Source organism: Leptodactylus fuscus, chromosome 11, assembly GCF_031893055.1.
Source record: "Leptodactylus fuscus isolate aLepFus1 chromosome 11, aLepFus1.hap2, whole genome shotgun sequence".
Taxonomy (NCBI): domain Eukaryota; kingdom Metazoa; phylum Chordata; class Amphibia; order Anura; family Leptodactylidae; genus Leptodactylus; species Leptodactylus fuscus.
Genome location: NC_134275.1, coordinates 59,899,640 through 59,917,193, shown reverse-complemented (window position 1 = coordinate 59,917,193; position 17,554 = coordinate 59,899,640). Strand labels below are relative to the sequence as shown.

The window sequence follows — 17,554 nt, the reverse complement described above, 5'->3', positions numbered from 1 at the left end:
CTTGTAGGAAGGGGATGACAAGTCTATAAAATTCACCACACTATAGTTTCCCTATACTGCATCCTCTATACACATAAGTATATCATATAAGTAATGTAATGTATGAACACTGACTGCACAAGCAGAATAGTGAGCGCAGCTCTGGAGTATAATACAGGATGTAACTCAGAATCAGTACAGGATAAGTAATGTAATGTATGTACACAGTGACTACACCAGCAGAATAGTGAGTGCAGATCTGGAGTATAATACAGGATGTAACTCAGGATCAGTACAGGATAAGTAATGTATGTACACAGTGACTGTACCAGCAGAATAGTGAGTACAGCTCTGGAGTATAATACAGGATGTAACTCAAGATCAGTACAGGATAAGTAATGTAATGTATGTACACAGTGACTGCACCAGCAGAATAGTGAGAGCAGCTCTGGAGTATAATACAGGACGTAACTCAGGATCAGTACAGGATAAGTAATGTATGTACACAGTGACTCTACCAGCAGAATAGTGAGCGTAGCTCTGGAGTATAATACAGGATGTAACTCAGGATCAGTACATGATAAGTAATGTAATGTATGTACACAGTGACTGCACCAGCAGAATAGTGAGCGCAGCTCTGGGGTATAATACAGGATGTAACTCAGAATCAGTACAGGATAAGTAATGTATGTACACAGTGACTGTACCAGCAGAATAGTGAGCGCAGCTCTGGAGTATAAGATGGGATGCAACTCAGGCTCTATCTACCTCTCTGTGCTTCCCTTTGGTCACCACCTGTTTGTCGATAGGTGTATATTGGAGGCCACTCTGGCCCCTTCCCTGCCTTATATCTTGGTGCTAACCAACCTCTCCCTCCTGTTCACCTAATATACAATTTTGGTCTTTACCCTCTTCTTTTATCCCCCTCTTGGTGTATATGCTGATGTTTTGTATCACATATTGTTGCCCCCTTTGTGGGAGTTGGTTGCCAGTTTGTGCCATATCTTTCCCTTGTGTTAATTCCTAAATAAAGTCTTTTTAAGCTATAACTTGACTGATGTCGCATTCCGCTCACCATTCCCCTGCCGCTTGCATTGCTGGAACTTCCAACCCACAAGTAATGCCCGCTCAGCCAATCAATGACCACAGTGGTGACCCATCTCTGTCAGTCATTTGCTGAGCTGGCATTTCTGTTGTGTTCCAATGGGACCAGAAAGAAGAGACCGGTGGGGTCCAGTAAACATTGGAAGGGAATAATGAGGGATTGGACAGCATTGCTAAGCAGTTTTATTTTAGCTTTTAGCCTGTGTCAAATTTATTGCCCAACCACTTTTCCCCATCCAAAGAGGAACTTGTCAGTGGTGTCCATTAACATCCCTTCTTCGTAATTTGGCCATAGTCCCATTGACAACATTTACCCTCCTTTTCAAATATAAAGACAGTCTCCCTTGAGCCTGAGGCAAAGGAATTGGTCTATGCTGACTATCTACTGCTCTGCATAGTCGACCCTAAGACTGCAATTCCTGATATAATGCGCTCACTTGGGTGTGAATTTGGACAAACATCTGAATTTTTGTTACTTATGATAAAGCTGAAGCTTCCTGTGTTCTGGCTGGACCACCGCCTTTCCATTCAAATGGCATCCAACTTCTCTAACTTATCTGGGTGTTAAACTGCCCTCTGACCTGCATCAGCTATATATATACTGCCCCCAGCCCCAGTCTGAGTTATGTGCTCTCATTCCTGTCTCACTGGAAGTGTTTTTACCTCTCCTATGCAGAACACTGCCATTTCTAAGATGAAAAATGACTATTCATGTATTTTAGACTATTTGTCTAGAAGGGGATTTGGACAAAATAAGGTTCAGTGCACACAGAGTGGTAAGGCTGATAAGGTCAGAGTCGTGTTTATGACTAATTGACCAATAATCCCGGGTAACTGTCGTTGTCATAATTAATTAGGCTGAGTGCCAGGCGGTCAAGAAATCACACCACTCTATGTATTGGTATTCATCCTTCTCTCAGCAAAAATGTATGCTGACGCAATTTTTATTGAGACCACAGAGTTAAATAGTATCAGAGAAAGGAAGTGATATAACAACAACGTAAGTTTTCCTATTCATTCCTGATTGGTATGACGCATCTCAATCAAACAGAAAAAGTTTAAGCAGTTCCATATATAGCCAGCTAGTCCCGCTCCAAGCATCTGTTTTTCTTGCACCCATCTTGGATACCGGCGCCATCTTATCACATAACATTATACCGGTTTCAAGCATAAATAACTATATCTCGCATTCAGCTTTAAAGGATAACAATGTTTTTCATACATTACATGATTATAAACTTCACAAACTTCCGCCTCAAAATCAGCCTCCAAAAGGGTTGATGTTAGGATGTTTGTTAGTGTTTCTTGGCTGAGGGTTTGTATGACGGTTAGGGTTTTTTATGTTGTCATGACAGATGGGCAAACTTGTTCAGATAGAACTGGAAGTGTTATTATTATAATTGGTGAAGGTGAGTAAAATTAATATCACTTATTCTTGCCTTACCTCTCCTGGGTACCCTTATGGTGCCCAGAGGTCCTCAGTGTTATCTTCATGTCTCTTCTGGCCTCAGTCTGATGTCACAAGTCCAGAGGAGCGTAACATCAGCCAGAGGACAGAAGAGGCCTAAAGAGAATGTTGGTAGACCGCTGGAGACCCAGGAGAGGTGAGGCAAGGTGAGTATAAGTGTTTGTTATTTTCCCTCACCTTATTATCTGGAGACCCCAGATACTAGTATTTTGTGTGTGACAAAAATGAAAAATTTTGTATTTGGGTGAACCCAAAACTGTGGGTAATTTTGGGTCGAATCCAATTCTAAACAAATGAGTTAGCCCATCCCTTGTTGTCATGTCTGATGTCTAAAATTTCAGTGCAACATCCAAGAGCTCCACTTACTAATGAAAGGACTAAAACTCTATGCACTTAATGCAAATGTGGTATCTGAACGCAAGCCAAGGTCCCAGCCTCCAGATCATGCATCATAAGAGTTAATAGTTCACACCCTAACCATAGCGAATCCTACTAGACCTGTTATAGTACTGCCATCTGGTGCCACCACTGTATATAGCAGTGAGTTCATGGGGACAAGAACTAGACTTAGGAGCTTTACAGTATAGACCCAGTTGAAAAGTCGAATCTGGAGACAAGGGCTACAATACCCAACTCCCAATATATTACGGTATATACAGGGAACCTTCATGGTTCACCTGTAATGTATGGGGGGGACTCAAAATTCAGTATGTGTGAAACCACTTTTTAATAACAATATTTTCATATGGTTCAGGACTCCTAGTACTATATATCTATAAAACATAGTGTATGACACTGTCAGGGCTCCTAGGACGATATATCTATAAAACATAGTGTATGACACTGTCAGGACTCCTAGGACTATATATCTATAAAACATAGTGTATGACACTGTCAGGGCTCCTAGGACTATATATCTATAAAACATGGTGTATGACACTGTCAGGGCTCCTAGGACTCTTTCTTTAAAACATAGTGTATGACACTGTCAGGGCTCCTAGGACTCTTTCTATAACACATAGTGTATGACCCTAACAGAAGTGTTAATAGATAATTTTGTCAAATTATGTAACAAAATTAAAGGGGTATTCCCACCTCACATACTCATCAGTCTTTACTGCTGTAAAATCTTCTTTCTTCCTGGTTTCCTGCATCATTTGGTGAGCGGGGTTTCACATGCAACCTGCCGTTTAGCTCCGTCCCCAAATTCGCGTGTAGCTCCGCCACCCATATTGGACTATGAAGTACAGGCAGCAGCAACTCCATTCTGTGTTACATACAGAGACTGCCTGTCTCTGCCATAATGAACACAACTGAATTAGCTAGCCTGATAACTGGGAGAACAGAAGAAATGAAAGCAGCTCCTCTCCCCTATCTGTAGACACAGGAATAGCTAGATACACAGGCTCGCTCCCGTGCACTTAGCCCCTCCTCCCTCCCCCCTCAGAGCAGCAGATACATCACTTGACTCATGAGCAGCTAAGTCAGGGCTGTGGCCACAAAGAATTGAATAAAGTAAGATAGTGGACAAACAAAGCAGTTTTGCTGAAGCAATGTATTTAGGAAAAGTCTTACATCCACATAAACAAGCAGTATAGATAGGATCCTTGTGATGGGACAACCCCTTTAAGTGAATGAACAAAAGATAGATCTAAATCCCATCAATATTTGATATTGATGCACTTCATACAATACACTGACACTTCAGAAAATCCACCAACATTGCATACAACCTAATGAACACTGCAGACAACCCACTAGCACAGCAGATAATCCGTTGTCACCACTGATAATACCCACCAACACTGCAGATGAGAAATGACCCTGCAAAAACCCCAAGAAAACCGCAGATAATCCATCAAGAATACAGACAAACAGTGACACTGCAGATAAATTACCAGCACTGCAAATAATGCACAGACACTGCAGATAGTCCGCCATCATTGCAGATGAATCACTAACACTGCAGATAATCTACTGACACTATAGATAAATTACTGACACTGTAGATAATCCGCAAGCATTGCCTATAACCCACTGACATTGTAGATAAATCATTGACACTGCAGATATAACAATTACACTGTGGATAACCCATTGACACTGCACATAATCCTTTGACACTGCAGATAAAAACAATGACACTGTGAATAGCCCACCAACATTGCAGATAACCCAATGAAACTGCAAACAACCCAGGCACTTCAGATAACTCATTGGCATTACTGATAACCCACCATAATTGTAGATGACACAATGACCGTGCAACAAAACCAAGAAAACTGCAGATAACCCAACAATAATATAGACAGTGAGACACTGCAGAATAAACAATGACACTGTAGAAAATCCATTAACTCTAAAAAAAAAAAAAAAAAAAATTCCACCAATACTGCAGAAAATCCGCAAATAATCCAGATAAAACAGAGACACTGCAGATAATACTATCAAGAAGCGGAGGTGGCCATTGGTCTGTGGTAGCTGTGGTGGTAATGGTACTTGGGGCAGATACACAGTCCAATCACATTTATGTGACCACCTATCAAAATCCAGAATAACCCCCTTTGGCAGAGTGGACCGCTGCGAGACGTGCAGGAAGAGGGGGATGTTGTGATGATGTCACTGGGATGTTGAGCCATGCTGACTCCAGTGCCATGGCCAGCTGCGCTAGGTTACGCAGTTGAGCATCCATGGCACGAACAGCCTGATCAAGGTGGTCCCACAGATTCTCGATTGGGTTCAAATCCGGGGAATTTTCTGGCCAAGGGAGTACAGTAAACTCATCCTGGTCCTCCTCGAACCACACACGTACACTGCGAGCTTTATGTCAGGTCGCATTGTCCTGCTAGTAGATGCCATCATCCTGAGGAAAAACAATTCACATGTAGGGGTGAACATGGTCCACAAGGATAGATGCATACTTGTGTTAATCCATCGTTCCTTCCGCAATGATGAGCGCGCCCAGATGGCTGATGACATGTGCTTTCTGTGATTGGTTATTTAATGTTGACGTCAAAAGTAGGCGGTGGTCACATTAATAAGACTGGACTGTGTATAATGGTGTCAGTCATGGAGTGGGGGGGGGGTAAAAAAGAGAATGTGACATAGTCTGAAAAAGTGTTGGGGATGACACAATGTTTGCCATGACCAACCAAGACACTCCCACTGCAGAGAATGAAACAACTGGGACCACAGACATTCTTGGTCGCTTATATACTGACACGTGTATTGATAGCATCAAGCTAAGAGATGACTTCTGAAAGGGAGGTAAAATATTACAAGGATAAGGTCTGTAGCCAGTGTGCCAAACTCTATGTCTGACCAGGCTAACTGCCCCCTGCCAACACGCCACTGCTACTGCCAGCGCTACCTTTACAAACACTGCTACAGATTGTGGAACATAATGCTAAAGCAACCTGACACACATCAGGAAACAGACACGCACTGCCTGAACAATCAGGGTTGGGTTGTGCCTTTTCTCCAGCAAATACCCTGACCCCATAGACTTCTGGGTCACAAGATTACACCAGTGTCAGGAACTGGCTTATCTATCCTCCAGTGTATTGTCAGAGATGGCATTCCGTACGACCGTCACATTGGCGCACCAAAGTGTACATGAGTGTCCTCCACAAGAATATAAATGAATCAGGCATAGATCGTGAGGATTTCTACACACCGCCAGTGGATGCCAATGAATAAATCTGCTGTTACTGAAGTGCAGGCTCGATATTTACCACCAGCCCAATGACGTCATGTCTGCCTGTTAGTTATGCTCCATACTGCGCTGCTGCTGCACTACTACCACCCCTACACAGCTGCACCTCTCCTGCCTTATCCATCATGATGACATTGCAAACTGTTTAATCTACCAACGTCGCAGATAATCCATTGACAGTAATTACTGTGTAATCCACTGACACTGAAATTAATCCATTGACACTGCATACTGTGTAATTCAACAACACTGCAGATAATGCGCTGATACTACAACCTTTATAATCTACTAAAACAGTAGACAATCTACTGACACTAAATACTGTATAATCCATTGACGCTAAATACTGTATAATCCATTTACACTATCTACTGACACTGCACACTGTATATTCCACCGACACGACACTGCAGGTAATCCACTGACACTGCAGGTAATCCACTAGCACTGCAGATAATTCACTGACACTAAATACTGTATAATCCATTTACACTGTAGACAATCCATTGACAATACAGACTATATATTTCACCAACACTGCAAATAACCACTGTCATTGCACATAGTATAATCCACCAACACTGCAGATAATCCATTAACACTGCACATAGTATAATCCACCAACACTGCAGATGATCCAGTAACACTGCACATAGTATAATCCACCAACACTGCAGATAATCCAATGACACTAAATACTGTATAATTTACCAACACTGTAGATAATCCACTGACCCTGTATACTGTATAATCCATTTACACTGTAGACAATCCACAGACACTACATATTGTATAATTCACCAACATTGCAGATAATCCATTTACACTGCATATTGTATAATCCAGGAACACTGAGGATAAAACAATGACATGTCAGATAAGACCCGATTCACATCTGTATTCAGGTCTCCGTTCGGGGAGTCTGTTTAGGAACCCCCTGAACGTAAACCAATACGCATTAAAAAGTGGTTACCTAAAGGAAACCTGAGGACCCCATAGCTATAATTGGGGTCCGTGTGGTTTCCACTCAGTTTCCGCACAAAACATGCGGAGAAAAAAGTGCCGCTTACATTATAGTCTATGGGGTCCGCGTGTTTTCCGGGTAAACGCTTTTTAATGCATATAGCTTTCCATTCGGGGGGGTTCCCAATTGGACTCCCCGAACGTAAACCCGAATGCAGATGTGAACCAGGCCTAACCCAATGGCACTGCAGATAAACCACCAACACAGCAGAATATCCTTCAGCACTGTGGATGAAGGGACATACAGCTGATATTTTGTCTTTTGCTTTTGTTACTCGCACACATCATCTCGCTTTTGACATTTTCATTCGGAATGTGTTTGGTCGGGACATGGTGGCTGGTATCTGTGGTGCCACCGACTCCTCTCACTACGTGGCATCTCCCAGCACGTTGGATATGTATCACATGGCGGCTGCCCCTGCAGGGTACAGGGGAGGTCACAGCTTTTTGCTATAATGCAGTCCATGGTCATCCCATCAGAACCAGCAGGACACAGAGGTGACATGTCCACAGTGATCCAATATAGCCAATGAAAACAAAGCAGGGGCGACATGAACCCGGGGCCCACACTTAAGATAAGAGGTGCAATAAATTCTGGGCACAGATGGTAAACAATCATTTTCTGTGTTTTCCTTTCTAAATGTGTTTTTCGTGCCTCCGCATTCCTCTCACTTCCTCAGCGATGTATTTAAAGATGGCGGCCACCAGGTCAAGAGACCTTGGCATTTCCTTGAGACTGGCCAAGGTTTCCTGTAGATTGGGAGGGGAAAGAGGTGACAGGAATGGGATGGGATGGGAAGGGAGATTTCCTGTCTCCATTTATATCCCGCACACTTGAAGACACGCAGGAACGGCAGAGAGATGCAGTAGGATCAGGTCAGGACGTCGGCAGGCTGGTGTCAGCTGGGTGAGTGTCGCCATGTAGGTTGTACACACAGGTCTACGGGATTTGTACATTGTATATCTGTAATGGAGGTCGACGCCTCGCTCCATCTCTCACACATGCGGCCTTATGTTCTCCAGACCTTTCTGTTGTCTGTGAGATGAGGAAACCCTAAAGCTTGTGGCCCTAAATGTCACTGAGTAATAGAAAGGAAGACAATAATAGCTCGAGCCATAAGAGACATGCAGCACATAGCTGGACGTACAGTATACTGCTGGACATAACACAGCAAGGTATAATACAGGGAGTAATGTAGGGTATAATACAGGGTATGCTATACAGGATAGTAGAGGGGATAATGCTGGGTATAATATAGAGGATAGTAAAGGGGATAATGTAGGGTATAATACACGTTATAGGGACAGTATATGGGATAATGCTGGGTATAATATAGGTGATAGTAAGGGGAATAATGTAGGGTATAATACAGGGTATGCTATACAGGATAGTAGAGGGGATAATGCTGGGTATAATACAGGGGGTAATGTAGGGTATAATACAGGGTATGCTATACGGGATAGTAGAGGGGATAATGCTGGGTATAATATACAGGATAGTAAAGGGGATAATGTAGGGTATAATACAGGTTAAGCTATACGGGATAGTAGAGGGGATAATGCTGGATATAATATAGGGGATAGTATATGGGATAATGCTGGGTATAATATAGGGGATAGTAATGGGGATAATGTAAGGTATAATGCTGGGTATAATACAGAGTGCACTATAAGGCAGTAGTTCTTATCCTGTGCTATGTGTACCCCAATGGGGTACTCCATGGAGTCTCAGGGGCTATGAGCCATACCTGGGAACCAGTGCTCTGAAAGCCTCAGTTTTATTGATTGCTCAGGTTATGAGGGTCCTGGGGTCTGGTGCCACCCAAACCCCCACCATCTCCAAATACTAAGGCCCAGCAGCTTCCAAGCAGAGGCCGACATCAGAAGAATTTGGGTAAGGACTACAGCAGTGGTTTGCCTGTGCTGAATAGACAAGTAGCCCCTGATCTGATGAGTGAAAAGCTAAAAGACCATTAGACATTTTACTGTGTATTTGGCACAGGTGACCCTGCAAAAGGAAAAGGATTTGCTTGGCACACTGTCCACGCCAGGTATTGTTTGCCACTGGACCAGGATCTGTCATATGATGGACAACATAGTGTCCTTTGGGGTACTCGTTTGGAACTTTTTTCATAAGAGGGAACTTGGCTTGAAAAGGTTGAAAAACACTGCTATAGGGAATAATATATGGTATAATACAGGGGATATTATAGGGTATAATAGATAGGATGATGTTGAGAATAATGAAGGGTATACATTAAGAGATAGTAAAGGTGATAATGTAGGGTGTAATGCAGGAATATTCTGGACATCTCCAGTATATAATTATATATGTACAGCTGGAATAAGTTATATATCTTGTATATAGTGATATGAACCATGCTGGTATAACCTGGGTATATACTGTATATAATTATAAATATACAGCTGGTATAAGTTATACATCTTGTATATAGTGATATGGGCTATGCCAGTATAACCTGGGTATATACTGTATATAATATATATGTACAGCTGGTATAAGTTATACATCTTGTATATAGTGAGATGGACCATGCTGGTATAACCTGGGTATATAGTGTATATAATATATATGTACAGCTGGTACAAGTTATACATCTTGTATATAGTGATATGGACCATGCTGGTATAACCTGGGTATATACTGTATATAAGTCTATATGTACAGCTGGTATAAGTTATACATCTTGTATATAGTGATATGGACCATGCTGGTATAACCTGGGTATATAGTGTATATAATATATATGTACAGCTGGTACAAGTTATACATCTTGTATATAGTGATATGGACCATGCTGGTATAACCTGGGTATCTCCTGTATATAATTATATATGTACAGCTGGTATAACCTGGGTATATACGGTATATAATTATATATGTACAGCTGGTATATATTATACATCTCCTTGTATATAGTTATATGGACCATGCTGGTATAACCTGGGTATCTCCTGTATATAATTATATATGTACAGCTGGTATAACCTGGGTATATACGGTATATAATTATATATGTACAGCTGGTATATATTATACATCTCCTTGTATATAGTTATATGGACCATGCTGGTATAACCTGCTTATATGAACCTGTAGTGTAAATGATGGCTTGTTGGTGATGATATTAGGTGTCCGTGGGGGTCAGACTTTACCATGATAGCTGGCCATTTCAGAGATATATAGGGGGTCCCACTCCGAGACATTTCTGACCCTGAGGTATACACAGCAGATAAACCTGAAATAAGATTTACTCATCAAGGAGCCACTAATATGGCAGTGACTGTCTAACTGGAGGTAACGGGCTTAATGGTTGTAAAGTTAGCAGGGGGGCCACTACATTCTGGTTACTGAACAGTCTCTTAATGAAGTCACATTTTATAGCAGGGAGCATAGCCTTCCTGAAAGTCTTTGTAACATTTTTAGTTTGGTTAGATGCCCCCATAGTTGCATTTGGACATTTATTATGAATACAGTTCCATTATGTTATGTCCCAGCAGTACCTATATGAAGCCAACACCTTATATATTGCCTGGGTTATTATGGAAAACAGGTGTAAAACAAAAAATGGCTGGGACCCTGATCGAATATTGTGTGTATGTCAGTGAGGCTAAGGATGAAGAACCTGCAAGCTACTATTGGCTAATATGGCTCATGTGATGATATATGGAGGCAGATCATTGATATGGAAGCCACGGCTACCATATTAGTATTTGTAAGGGGCCACCAGATATGTCAACTCACCTGGATGTCACGGGAGTGTCACAGTTCTCAAGCCACAACACCCAGCCATAGCCGCCAGGTCCCTGCTGTATTATATAACAGGGATCCAATGGCCGTGTTGGCGATCAGAGCTTGCATTAACCCTTCTGATGCCTAACTCAAAGCTGACCCAGGCACTGGTGCTCGACAACTTTGGGGTGACTCTAGGCAGCCTGTAGTAGAAGTATAGTATTTTACAATCCATATAACCCCCTGGGGTTCAAGCCTAAGAGGGGGGGAAAAAAGAATAAAAAAAAAAAAAAAAAAAAGGAAAAAAAAAATAAAAAAATCACCCCCCTTTCCTAAATCAGGTATGAAAATAAATTAATTAATTAAACACACATTCAGTATCCCTGTGTCCAAAAACACTAAGTCTATGTCTTTTTTGCCTCTGATAAAAATTTGAAAAAAAAGCGAGGGGTACAATATTATGATTATTATTTACTATTATTATTTTTTATTATTATTATTATTATTTATTTATTTATTTTATTATTATTATTATTATTATTATTATTATTATTTGGCGTCTTAGTCCATTTAGCTGTGCTGTTTTATTAAGGCCATTCGTCCTCATCACCCTTTGAAGAGGTTCACATCTCTGGGGCGCCCAGTTCTGGCTATTGCTATGACACTCCATTATAGCTATATGTACCCCTGCTTTTGAGCAATGTTTAAAAATTTCTGTAGAAATGTCATCCTCCTGGAAATTATTTAGCACTACAAAATAAACATATTTGATCCAGAGCTCCACATGAGTTTTGCAGCAGCATTTCCATTATGGATGTGGTTTCGACCTTATACTATGTAGCATTGGTCTAGCCTGGGGCTCTAACATCTGTATTGTAAATATTATAGCACATGGCATTCGATTAGCTCACAGCTCTAACGTCTGTACTAGATTCAGTCAATTCAGGGTCCAGGTGTATGACACTGTCAGGGCTTCTAGGACTACAGTATATCTCTATAAAACATAGCGTATGACACTGTCAGGGCTCCTAGGACTATATATCTATAATACATAGTGTATGACACTGTCAGGGCTCCTAGGACGATATATCTATTAAACATAGTATATGACACTGTCAGGACTACTAGGACTATATATCTATAAAACATAGTGTATGACACTGTCAGGATTGCTAGGACTATATATCTATAAAACATAGTGTATGACACTGTCTGGGCTCCTAAGACTATATATCTATAAAACATAGCGTATGACACTGTCAGGGATCCTAGGAATATATATCTATAATGCATAGTGTATGACACTGTCAGGACTCCTAGGACTATATATCTATAAAACATAGTGTATGACACTGTCAGGACTCCTAGGACTATATACCTATAATGCATAGTGTATGACACTGTCAGCACTCCTAGGACTATATATCTATAAAACATAGTGTATGACACTGGCAGGACTCCTAGGACTATATATCTATAAAACATAGTGTATGACACTGGCAGGACTCCTAGGACTATATATCTATAAAACATAGTGTATGACACGGACAGGGCTCCTAGGACTATATATCTATAAAACATAGCGTATGACACTGTCAGGGATCCTAGGACTATATATCTATAAAACATAGCGTATGACACTGTCAGGGCTCCTAGGACTATATATATATAAAACATAGTGAATGACACTGTCAGTGCTGCTAGGACTATATATATAAAACATAGTGTATGACACTGTCAGTGCTGCTAGGACTATATTTCTCTATAATACATAGTGTATGACACTGTCTGGGCTCCTAGGACTATATCTCTGTAAAACATAGTGTATGACACTGTCAGGGCTCCTAGGACTATATATCTATAAAACATAGCGTATGACACTGTCAGGGATCCTAGGACTATATATCTATAAAACATAGCGTATGACACTGTCAGGGCTCCTAGGACTATATATATATAAAACATAGTGAATGACACTGTCAGTGCTGCTAGGACTATATATATAAAACATAGTGTATGACACTGTCAGTGCTGCTAGGACTATATTTCTCTATAATACATAGTGTATGACACTGTCTGGGCTCCTAGGACTATATCTCTGTAAAACATAGTGTATGACACTGTCAGGGCTCCTAGGACTATATACATGTATCTATAAAACATAGTGTATGACACTGTCAGGGCTCCTAGGACTATATCTATAAAACATAGTATATGACACTGTCAGGGCTTCTAGGACTATATCTATAAAACATAGTGTATGACACTGTCAGGGCTCCTAGGACTAAATATCTATAAAACATAGTGTATGACACTGTCAGGACTCCTAGGACTATATATCTATAAAACATAGTGTATGACACTGTCAGGACTCCTAGGACTATATATCTATAATGCATAGTGTATGACACTGTCAGGACTCCTAGGACTATATATCTATAAAACATAGTGTATGACACTGTCAGGACTGCAAGGACTATATATTTATAAAACATAGTGTATGACACTGCCAGGACTCCTAGGACTATATATCTATAATACATAGTGTATGACACTATCAGGACTCCTAGGACTATATATCTATAAAACATAGTGTATGACACTGTCAGGACTCCTAGGACTATATCTATAATACATAGTGTATGACACTGTCAGGACTCCTAGGACTATATATCAATAATACATAGTGTATGACACTGTCAGGACTGCTAGGACTATATATCTATAATACATAGTGTATGACACTGTCAGGACTACTAGGATTATATATCTATAAAACATAGTGTATGACACTGTCTGGGCTCCTAAGACTATATATCTATAAAACATAGCTTATGACACTGTCAGGGATCCTAGGACTATATATCTATAATGCATAGTGTATGACACTGTCAGGACTCCTAGGACTATATATCTATAATACATAGTGTATAACACTGTCAGGACTCCTAGGACTATATATCTATAAAACATAGTGTATGACACTGGCAGGACTCCTAGGACTATATATCTATAATACATAGTGTATAACACTGTCAGGACTCCTAGGACTATATATATCTATAAAACATAGTGTATGACACTGTCAGGACTCCTAGGACTATATATCTATAATAAACAGTGTATGACACTGTCAGGACTCCTAGGACTATATATCTATAATACATAGTGTATGACACTGTCAGGGCTCCTAGGACTATATATCTATAATGCATAGTGTATGACACTGTCAGGACTCCTAGGACTATATATCTATAAAACATAGTGTATGACACTGTCAGGACTCCTAGGACTTTATATCTATAATGCATAGTGTATGACACTGTCAGGACTGCTAGGACTATATATCTATAAAACATAGTGTGTAACACTGTCAGTGCTGCTAGGACTATATCTCTATAAAACATAGTGTATGACACTGTCAGGGCTCCTAGGACTATATCTATAAAACATAGTATTTGACACTGTCAGGGCTTCTAGGACTATATCTATAAAACATAGTGTATGACACTGTCAGGGCTCCTAGGACTACATATCTATAAAACATAGTGTATGACACTGTCAGGGCTCCTAGGACTATATCTATAAAACATAGTGTTTGACACTGTCTGGGCTCCTAAGACTATATATCTATAAAACATAGCGTATGACACTGTCAGGGATCCTAGGACTATATATCTATAATGCATAGTGTATGACACTGTCAGGACTCCTAGGACTATATATCTATAATACATAGTGTATGACACTGTCAGGGCTCCTAGGACTATATATCTATAATGCATAGTGTATGACACTGTCAGGACTCCTAGGACTATATATCTATAAAACATAGTGTATGACACTGTCAGGACTCCTAGGACTATATATTTATAATGCATAGTGTATGACACTGTCAGGACTCCTAGGACTATATATCTATAAAACATAGTGTATGACACTGTCAGGACTGCTAGGACTATATATTTATAAAACATAGTGTATGACACTGCCAGGACTTCTAGGACTATATATCTATAATACATAGTGTATGACACTGTCAGTACTCCTAGGACTATATATCTATAAAACATAGTGTATGACACTGTCAGGACTCCAGGACTATATATCTATAATACATAGTGTATGACACTGTCAGGACTCCTAGGACTATATATCTATAATACATAGTGTATGACACTGTCAGGACTGCTAGGACTATATATCTATAATACATAGTGTATGACACTGTCAGGACTGCTAGGACTATATATCTATAAAACATAGTGTATGACACTGTCTGGGTTCCTAAGACTCTATATCTATAAAACACAGCGTATGACACTGTCAGGGATCCTAGGACTATATGTCTATAAAACATAGCGTATGACACTGTCAGGGCTCCTAGGACTATATCTATAAATCATAGTGTATGACACTGTCAGGACTGCTAGGACTATATATCTATAAAACATAGTGTATGACACTGGCAGGACTCCCAGGACTGTATATCTATAAAACATAGTGTATGACCCTGACAGGGCTCCTAGGACTATATATCTATAAAACATAGCGTATGACACTGTCAGGGCTCCTAGGACTATATATATATATATATATATATATATATATATATATGAAACATAGTGAATGACACTGTCAGTGCTGCTAGGACTATATATATAAAACATAGTGTATGACACTGTCAGTGCTGCTAGGACTATATTTCTCTATAATACATAGTGTATGACACTGTCTGGGCTCCTAGGACTATATCTCTGTAAAACATAGTGTATTACACTGTCAGGGCTCCTAGGACTATATATCTATAAAACATAGTGTATGACACTGTCAGGGCTCCTAGGACTATATATCTATAAAACATAGTGTATGACACTGGCAGGACTCCTAGGACTATATCTCTATAATACATAGTGTATGACACTGTCAGGGCTCCTAGGACTATATATCTATAAAACATAGTGTGTAACACTGTCAGTGCTGCTAGGACTATATATCTATAAAACATAGTGTATGACACTGTCACTGCTGCTAGGACTATAACTCTATAAAACATAGTGTATGACACTGTCAGGGCTCCTAGGACTATATCTATAAAACATAGTATATGACACTGTCAGGGCTTCTAGGACTATATCTATAAAACATAGTGTATGACACTGTCAGGGCTCCTAGGACTACATATCTATAAAACATAGTGTATGACACTGTCAGGGCTCCTAGGACTATATCTATAAAACATAGTGTATGACACTGTCTGGGCTCCTAGGACTATATCTCTGTAAAACATAGTGTATTACACTGTCAGGGCTCCTAGGACTATATATCTATAAAACATAGTGTATGACACTGGCAGGACTCCTAGGACTATATATCTATAAAACATAGTGTATGACACTGTCAGGGCTCCTAGGACTATATATCTATAAAACATAGTGTATGACACTGGCAGGACTCCTAGGACTATATCTCTATAATACATAGTGTATGACACTGTCAGGGCTCCTAGGACTATATATCTATAAAACATAGTGTGTAACACTGTCAGTGCTGCTAGGACTATATATCTATAAAACATAGTGTATGACACTGTCACTGCTGCTAGGACTATATCTCTATAAAACATAGTGTATGACACTGTCAGGGCTCCTAGGACTATATCTATAAAACATAGTATATGACACTGTCAGGGCTTCTAGAACTATATCTATAAAACATAGTGTATGACACTGTCAGGGCTCCTAGGACTATATCTACAAAACATAGTGTATGACACTGTCAGGGCTCCTAGGACTATATCTATAAAACATAGTGTATGACACTGTCAGGGCTCCTAGGACTACATATCTATAAAACATAGTATATGACACTGTCAGGACTCCTAGGACTATATATCTATAAAATTAATGTATGATACTGTCAGGGCTCCTAGGACTATATATCTATAAAACATAGTGTATGACACTGTCAGGGCTCCTAGGACTATATATCTATAAAACATAGTGTATGACACTGGCAGGACTCCTAGGACTATATATCTATAAAACATAGTGTATGACACTGTCAGGGCTCCTAGGACTATATATCTATAAAACATAGTGTATGACACTGGCAGGACTCCTAGGACTATATCTCTATAATACATAGTGTATGACACTGTCAGGGCTCCTAGGACTATATATCTATAAAACATAGTGTGTAACACTGTCAGTGCTGCTAGGACTATATATCTATAAAACATAGTGTATGACACTGTCACTGCTGCTAGGACTATATCTCTATAAAACATAGTGTATGACACTGTCAGGGCTCCTAGGACTATATCTATAAAACATAGTATATGACACTGTCAGGGCTTCTAGGACTATATCTATAAAACATAGTGTATGACACTGTCAGGGCTCCTAGGACTATATCTACAAAACATAGTGTATGACACTGTCAGGGCTCCTAGGACTATATCTATAAAACATAGTGTATGACACTGTCAGGGCTCCTAGGACTACATATC

The 17,554-nt window shown here is 40.1% G+C and overlaps 1 protein-coding gene across 2 annotated transcripts in view; it reads left to right on the top strand.

Annotated features, from left to right (window-relative positions):
* Positions 1–17,554, top strand: part of EXOC3L2 (exocyst complex component 3 like 2) — a 29,816-nt gene that overhangs the window by 554 nt on the left and 11,708 nt on the right. Inside the window, exon 1 of one of the 2 annotated variants that reach the window (XM_075259254.1) lies at positions 8,157–8,196. The exons of the other annotated variant lie outside the window; for it this stretch is intronic. The gene's annotated coding sequence lies outside the window, so the exon portion shown is untranslated. Of the gene's footprint in view, positions 1–8,156; positions 8,197–17,554 lie in introns of those variants that run through there. 2 annotated transcript variants of the gene reach the window in all.